Genomic DNA, 9,488 nt, shown 5'->3' with positions numbered 1-9,488 from the left:
ATCAATAGTATCTTTATTAAGCCATTTATTCTGAGAAGCAATTCAGCCTTCTTCCATGAACTTTATACTTCAGGGGGAAAGTGAAAGAAAATGTCAGCATCTCCAAACACTAACAACACTTGGAACCATCACAATATAGAAAACTGAGCCCCAAAACAAGTCTCACATTCCTTACAGTATCTCAAGAAAAGAAAAATCAACAATCAGGGTAACTCCTCTTTTACATAGATATATTTAATAAGATTGGGTACAATTATACCCAGTAGAAAAGTGATTCAGATATACATCTAGGTCTAAATTACAAACAGAATAAATGAAATAATCAGGCTTCAACTAAGTTTTTATCTGAAACCCTCTTAAAATAAAATTATAATCTTCTGGAGTCACATAAATAACTTGGTATTTATTAATAAAAGTTAACAGTGCTTCCTAACCACCCCTACCCCAGCAAAAGAAAAACTCCAATATTTTTCTCAAGACTTCCATTCCAAACTGTCTGCCAGTGTTACCAGAACATCATGATGTTTTAGTTCTTTTACAGGCCCATTCCTTGCCTTTATCTGCATGCAATGCCTTTCTATAACTGCAAATCAAAGGGCTAAAACATGATTAACAGCTTTCCATGTTAGACAGGGGAGTTATGTTCTTTGAAAGATAAAAATGTTTATATTTTTGCTAGTGCACTTGCAGGTACTGCCTTCATAAGTGTGGTAACCAGCAAGTGCTTCAGGCCTTCGCTAGCATTCTGGAGTCCCTGGTGGAAAGGTGGCTGACAGTGCACAGATAGCCACTACCCGCCGTTGCACCAGAGCCTAGGGGAATTGAACCAGATGTGCTGTCTCTACTGGACCACTACAACTTTTTGAACTCTCCACCTGAACCACAATTAGAGGTTGAGCAGCTCCTAATCTTTAAAATTTCACACCCAGATCCATAATTAGCAAGGTGTGTGAAAAATGGTCTTTCTCTCCTGCTACTGCAGTGGAAGATCCTCAGAGACTAGATTCCCAAACTGCCTGTTTCAGTTAACTGACCACCAAATGCCTACCCCCAGTAGGGGGTGAAACAGCCAAGTAGGATGATGCAGAAGAACATGTAAAATGAACTATGCAAGGAAACACTCGCCCAGGTAAGTGAGCAAAATCCTGGTTCCCTATAGTAGGAGCACCAGAGGGATAGCAGCATACTCCCCTAATTGCCAAAGTAAATCCTTCTCCCTCAGCTGCAGCCTCTATTTGAAAACCTGAAAAGCCGAATCATCTCCAGTCAGTTGTGTATGAATGACCAATTCAACTTAAGAGATCTATTTAGGAATATGAGCAAGTAATGTATGATACAATAGTCTAATGTGTAATACACTAACAGTATAACACAGGAGTTGGCAAGCTTTCTATAAAGGGTCAAACAGTAAATATTTTAAGGTTTTGCAAGCTGTACAATCTATGTCACAACTATTCAACTCTGTAGTGGGAGCCTAGAAGCAATAGGCAATAAGTAAATGAATGTACATGGCTATGTTCCAATAAAACTATTTATACAAAACAGCCAGATTAGACCCTCAGACCATAGCTTGCCAACCTCTGGTCTAACATGTGATCAAGAACTGAGTGTACTCTAGACAAAGGACCAGACTGGGTTTTTTTGTTTCTCGCTGGGTTACCCAATCGACATTCAAAATAACATGGTCACTTCCTATGGCCGCCAGGAAATTCTAAAAGCTACTGGAACCTGACTTCAAAATCTCGTTCCTCTTAAATACAAACTCTCACAACACTATCCACTATTCAGTGTTGGTATATAACTCTAAACAAAACAGACTCTTCCTGGCAGAAATAATGCAATGCATACACCCAGTGAATATATTCTCTGGTATAATATTCTGTTAATATTTTATCTAGGTCATGGCTAACACTCAAATCACTTGCTTAATGACTTGATGAACAATGATTGATTTTTTTTTTTTTTTTTTTTTAGTCAAGGGTCTCACCCTGTCACCCAAGCTAGAGTACAGTGACATAATCACAGTTCACCAAAACCTTGAACTCCTGGCACCACACCCAGTTAATTTTTTTTCTTTTTCCTTTTTTTAATGTTTTGTAGAAATGAGGTCGTGCTATGTTGCCCAGGCTGGTCTTGAACTCCTGGGCTCAAGCAATCCTCCTACCTCTGCCTCTCCAAGTGCTGGGATTACAGGCTTGGGCTACCATGTCTGTCCCAATGATTGATTTTTGGCTAACCAGTTCAGAGAGAAATTTATAATTCTTCAACTCATACTTCATAAACATTAATACTACATATGTTGGGACTTAGCCAGACCCAACAATTACGTCAGTCATTCTTTATAATAAATAAATTCATGTATATCATCCCTAAAAAAAACTACATATGTAAATTCTACCTTAATATGTTCTCCAGATCTTCACCTCTCAATAATATAATTTTATTTTGCTAAATTTACATTTTAATTATGCTTTTCCAATTAGAGACAATAAAAATACTGCCTGGTACAGAAAACAGCTACTTAATATAGAATACATACAATTTTATTGGCATATAGAAATAATTTTAATTAGACCAGTGATTCTCAATGAGCTTGCCATACAGTGGAAAGGGAAAAAAAAGAAGAAGAAGAAAAAAAAAGGTGCCTGAGTCCTATTCATCAGAGACTGTTATTTAACTGTTCTAGAATGGGGCCCAGGCATTGGAATCACCATTATGAAGTGATTTTAATGAGCAACATGGAAAAGAGCCACTGTATACAAGTATACAAAAAAAAAATCCACAAAAAAAATCATTGACGATATAATTCTATTTTGAATCTTATTGTACAGAAGTAAATGGTGTTAACAGTTACCAGTGCCACAGTGTATACAGAAAATGAGTTCTTTTACAAAAATGGACTAATGTACCTACAAAGTGATAATTTGAATTTACCCATGCATATTTTTTAAAGTGTATCTTAGAAACCACATATCAATGAAGTGAATGATTTTTTAAATTACATGGTATAACTTGCTACTGCCTTTTAATATTTCTTTGTTATGGCCTGTCATTTAAAATCAAGATGCTTTGGCTAATAAATAAGAATGTAACATTCAAAATCAAAGGTAATGAAGAGGAGTGGATGTTTTTAAAAGTTTGTACTAATGCATTATTAATGTGGTAAATAGTCCCAAAGATGTCTGCCTTCAATATTTGTCCTTTCAATATACACACATACCACCTCTCCATTGAGAAGTGGATTCCATTTCCTTTCCCTTTGACTCTGTGCTTGCCCTGGGATTGATTCAAACACGAGAAGTTATGTTCTGGGCCTAAGCCTTAAGAACATTTGGCAGCTTCTGTTTTTGCACTTTTGGGACCCGTGAGCTGCCTTGACCATGCTGGAGTGGCTACATGGAAAGAAAGAGGCAAATAAAAAGTAACTGCATTAGGAAACAAGGAGGAAAAATAATGATTATCTGTAGATAATGATTGCTCACATGAAAACTCTGTAAGAATCAACTGGAAAAAAATGTCATAGAAAATAAATGACATTCACTAAATTACAAATAATTAAAATAATTACATGAAAATATATAGTATTCATCCATGTCAAAAACAACAAGCTGGAAAATATGAAAAAAAAATTTGCAATTTATAACTGCAAAACACATGAAATATCTAGGAATAAACTTATAGGACATGTAAAGGAAATTATAGTTATATTGAAGAATTTAATAAAAATGAGTGAAGAGACATACAATGGGGATAGAGTGATCTAATACTGTAAAAAGATCAATATTTTCAATCAATTTTTATCAGGAGTCAACCCCATTGCAAGTCTAGGAAGATTCCTGTATTTACATAAATGTAGCATTTCAATTCAATGAGGAAAAATATGGATTTTCTTCCAATAAAAGATATTGGCTAGTCATTTTGAAAAAAAGTAAACTGAATGAATACTCATACAAGAGTACAAAATTTAAAACATATGGATGTTAGTTTCAGAACTTTCTGTAATAGCATAAAACTAGAAAAAAATAAATTTCCGTTTAAATGGAGGTGGTTAGACCAGGTGCAGTGGCTCAAGCCTATAATCCCAATACTTTGGGAGGCCGAGTCAAGAGGACTGCCTAAGCTCAGGGGTTCGAGACCACCCTGGGAAACATAGCGAGACCTTGTCTCTACAATAAATAAAAAACTGCTGAGTGCAGCAGCTGGAGCCTGTAATCCCAGCACTTTGGGAGGCAGAAGCAAAAGGATTGCCTGAGTCCACGGGTTTGAGACCATAGTGGGCAAGCTGGTGAGCCCTCATCTCTACAATAAATCAAAAAATTTGCTGGGTATGGTGGCATGCACCTGTAGTTCCAGCTACTTGGAAGGCTGAGGTGGAAGGATCACCTGAGCCCAGCAGGTTGAGGCCACGGTGGCCATGAGCGTGCCTCTACACTCCAGTCTGGCTGACAGAGTGAGACTCTAAGTCAAAAAAAATTTTTTTTTAATTAAAAAATAAAGGAGGTGGTTAAACAAATAATTGCATATCTTTATAATGAAATATTATAAATGATTAAAAAACAATAAAGTTGCTCATAACATTGAAAAAAACCTTAAACATATGTATTTACATGCAAATGGCAAGCTATGAAACAGTAGCACAGTAAGCTCTTCTGTTTAAAAAAATAAAAATAAACACTGAAAAAGCAAGAAAATACATCAAAATATTAACGAGTTAATCCAACGGATCAAGGCTGTGGAAAAATTTTACATAATGAGATAAATATTTCCATAATGTTTTAAAATTTTATAATAACCATGTTTTATTTATAGTAAAACTATAAACAAATATTTCAATAAATTTGGTCACTAAAATTATAAAATAAATTAATTTGCATATTAGATAACAGGTATTTTAATTTACTACAACCAGTAGTGCCTGATTTAGTGACTAAGACAGAAATGGCAAGCAGAGGGACTATATTTTAACTCTACAGAGAAAAATTAATTAACAACTTGAAGGCAAGGACATAAAGTTCATTACTATAAGACAGGCCAAAAAAAAAAGTTTATTACACTAAGACAGGTAAATCAGATACCTGGATAGGGAAGCCTACTAGAACATTCTATCTAATATATCTCAATTAAAGATCTTCACCTAAGAGTTTCAGTCTGACTTGCTCTAGACTTAAGGCAAATTTTCTCAGATGCAAAGTATTCTGAGATTTGTTCCTGTTGACAGTCCGGGAGTCTAAACTTAATGATCTTCACAGGATAGGGCAAGAGTAAGCTAGTCACTCAAACTGTTTAAGATGGGAGGAAGAAGAGTGGGAAGGCAAGGGAAATACGGATTTACATTAACAGAAGACAGGAATATCTCAACCAGGAAAAGGTTCCTTTCATGGTGCCATATACATTTATTAGTTCTGAGTTCTGGGACCTCAAATGGATTTATTCACTAGGGATGGGGGTTTGGAAACTACACTATTTTTCCTGGTTAGTTAACTTTCCAAGGATTCACATTAATCAAAAGTTTTAAAAATGACAAAAGCAGCGGTAACTAAAATCCTGAGGGTTACTGCCTACTTGTTATGCAGTGAGAAACCCAAGCCCATTTGTTCTAACCAAAATAATAAACAATGTCCATCAATAAAGTGAAAGCACCATATGTAGCTCATAATGCTATAATGTTATAATTGCCTCTCAAGGAGGAAGAAACCAATTGACCTAAATATCAATTTCTTTACTTAAAGCTAACTTACAGCAGAACCGTTTACAAACTTTAACAAGGGCTAATTACATTTTTTAGAAGTAAAATTTATTCTCCAGGGTTTAATCTTAAAATAGTCGAAGAACAAAGTTCCACAAGGTGGAGATGCCAAAGAGTCCTTGAACACTATCAATCTCCCCTGGGAAGCCCTCTCTGCCCCACATATTTCCTGACTGATAGGGCTTTATGGGAAAAAAGACCTTCTGCTCTTTAATTGCAAAATATAAATGATCTTTCTCTTGAGGAAAGAGATGGCATTTACAAGCATATGGTTTAGCAATTTCTTTCTGCTCTTGGCACCCATGTGATGTATAATTTGAAGTAGTAATCCTTAAACTTTAAATAAATATCACTTGGGGAAATAAATGATGTCCTGTGTGCATCTTAAACACTCTCCAAAAAAACTCACATTCTACCTTCTCACAGGAAGGCTACTTCACTTCTTTTGATATATACTCTACCCTTGTCATCCAAAAGTCTAAATAAATAGGTGTAACCTTGATTATGATATTCTGCAAATCCAATCCTAAACCTTGCAGGAGAGTATTATCATCCGACCTGTAAAATGCTACAGGATTAGTGTTCACATGGCAGGATTTCTGACATGTCTTTTTCTCTGGGAAACACTGAATGTACAGTCTTGCCATTCTATGATTTTATATGTTTGCAAATACACGTTTATAGATGTGCTAAGCTTTGACCACTAGAGAAATGTATCATAAAAAGTCTGACAATGATTATTTTATTGAGAGTGCATGCAATTCCATTTACCAATCACCATATTGATCCTCCACTTCTTTGCCAAGGGACAAACTAGTTTCTAAATCTGCCTATAATTCATTTGGTAGAAGATTAATTAAGCTCTCTCTACAATATAGGTCCAGACTAGGTGACAGAATCACAAAGGTTAACAAAAGTCTCTACCTTTGAAGAACTCGTCTACTGAGGAAAGCAGGACTAGATAACAAATAATGTCAACTTAAAACCAGTAGGCCATGACTTTATGATTTTTTTGATAGTCAAATACTTCCACAAGTATCATACTAAGACAACTACAAAGATGCTAAATAGAATATTAAATGAACAAACTCAAAAATTGTCAGTTATATTACTATATCAGAATAAGAGTTAATGTTCAACAGCTTGGCTACTTGCTCTCCAAAATGAGGTACTCATATCCAAGGGAGAGTACAATATAAAAAATAGGCATTTGATAAGAAAAAAGGTTTGTTTGCTTGTTTGTTTGGTTACTTATTTATTTGTTTCATTTATTTACTTATTTATTTCTTTTAGAGATGGGGTCATTCTGTGTAGCCCAGGCTGAACTCGAACTCCTGGGCTCAAGTGTTCCTGCCTCAGCCTCCCAAGTAGCTGGGACTACAGGCATAGAGACCACCATGCCTGAGTTGATATGAATTTTTAACCTAGAAAAATGAGAAAAAAACTGAGCTTTACTAGTATTTAACATGTAGATGGACACTGCCTCCCTCTCATCATCTGCATGTCAAAAATAGTTGCTTGCCTTGTAAGATGAATTGGTATCTTGAGAGAAGAGTGGGAATTCCACAGAGGCAGAGCTGAAGGTTTTACTTATTTATGGAAAGTATTAAGTTTACATGCATCTACTTAAGCAAGCTTTCCAAATGTTATCTACTTTTAATTAAATTATCACTCACAAAATGGCAAGTGAACTAAAAAGCTTCCCGCAAGGAAACCACTGATTGAAGAGAATGTAACATTATCAGCACAAGTAAACAATAAGAAAGTGGCCAATATGACAAATTTACTTAGATTTTATAGGAAGGTGATTCCCAAATTTGAAATAATCAAGAAGATCATTTGAAATAAACATTATAATTAACCATGAATCTCAACACAAAAGGCATTGAAATATTTGTTGAATAAATATTTGTTAGATGTTTTAACCCCAAAACAAGCTTAAAACAGTTATAATCTCATAACAAATTAACCATTTTACAGTAGAGATATAGAAAATACTTCTCATGTAACAATATAATGGCTACTATTTATTGAAGACTTACTATAAGCCAGGCACAGTACTAAATAAGTATAAGATGTGCATTTTATACACATCTTATTTAACATCCAAAGAACTGAATTAGATAGGTACTTTTTAATTTCCATTTTACATTAGGAAATTAAGGCACAAAAAATATTAAGTAACTTGTCCAAGGATACAGCCAATAAATAGCAGATTCAAATCAAGGTCTGTCATGGTCTTAAACTTATAAAAGCCATGCTGTGACACATAAGAAATTACAAATAATTTTATCTCTGACTTCGAGACCCATCAACTAACTGCTTTGACAGCAGTTCTCAAACTCTATCATATCCTATTCAGACCAGGTAAAATATGTCACAGGTAATTTTCAGTCCCCTACTGGGGATTACATATACATATGCTTTGCTAATATAGGGAAATTCAGATTTGAACTGCAATGTAAAATCTAGTTACTGATAAAGTTACATAAAAAGAATGTTGTGGATACAAATATGCATCAATATATATGATAGGGTTAACTAAACAATTTATAACAAATTTAAATGATAATGATAAAGCTGAACAGTAATTTATAATGAAAAAAACAAGAACAGAAACAACTGAAAAGCTCAACTAAATATTTACTGATGGTATGAATCTTTCAGAAATGTAAAATTTTTGAAATTCCAGCCAGGCATGGTGACTAACACCTATAATCCCAACACTTTGGGAGGCCGAGGTGGAAGGATGGCTTGAGCCCAGAAATTTGAGACCAGCCTCACCAACATAGCAAGACCTCATCTCTATAAAACATTAAAAAAAAAAATTAGCCAGGTGTGATAGCAACATGCCTGTAGTCATAGCTACTCAGGAGGCTGAAGTGAAAGGATTGCCTGAGGCCAGGAGTTTGAGGCTGCAGTGACCCATGATGGAGCCACTGCACTCCAGCCTGGGCAACAGAGTGGGAACCCAACTCAAAAAATAAAAATAAAAAAAGTAAAATAATTCCAACATATGCAAGTTCATATGTAGGATAGGAGTACTTCAATGTTGCTACATACTGCATAGTGTCCAGACTTCTTAGTAGAACACTTAAATCAGAATTCTTCATAAACTCCAGTATTATGCTAATGTGCATTTATGAATGCCACATTTTGCACAGGCTTAATGCTTCACTTGATTATTAGTAAGCTGACAAAGGATATATACAAATGAAGACTATGAGATTGCTTGTTACTTGCCTATTTTTTGGACCAGTGGCCTTGGGCCATCTTTTGAGAAATGTTCTTCTAGACTGTGCAGTGCTCCAGGCTTATTTTGCCAATGATAACTAATTTTGTGGTGACTGGAAGAAGCTACTCTTTTATTTATTGTGCAATCACAAAACAGTTAAGACTCCCAAGGCTAAAAAAAAAAGGTCCAATTTATACTTCGCAGAATTTTTACTTTCTATTCAGTTCAAGCCTTCTTTAGTCTCTCCAATCTCTAATTAAAACAATCTTCCCCAAATATCTGCAAACAAATGCATTCAAATCAGGTATCCTCCAACAAAATAAATATCAAATGATCCAAATAACCTTCATTCTGTTTTAGAGTTCCTCTACATACGGAAACTTTCTTCTTCTTTCTTTCCTACTAATACCTTCTTCAGCTTATGCTTCAGAAAAGGATCAGGTGCCAAAACCTGTCATCAGATTTTCATTAAATTCTGAATATTTACCCAAGACCTTTCCCATTCAA

This window comes from Carlito syrichta, unplaced genomic scaffold, assembly GCF_000164805.1.
Source record: "Carlito syrichta isolate Samal-C Ts95f unplaced genomic scaffold, Tarsius_syrichta-2.0.1 Scaffold311374, whole genome shotgun sequence".
NCBI lineage: Eukaryota > Metazoa > Chordata > Mammalia > Primates > Tarsiidae > Carlito > Carlito syrichta.
The sequence above is the reverse complement of the archived record's forward strand: the minus strand, read 5'-3'. Positions refer to the sequence as shown.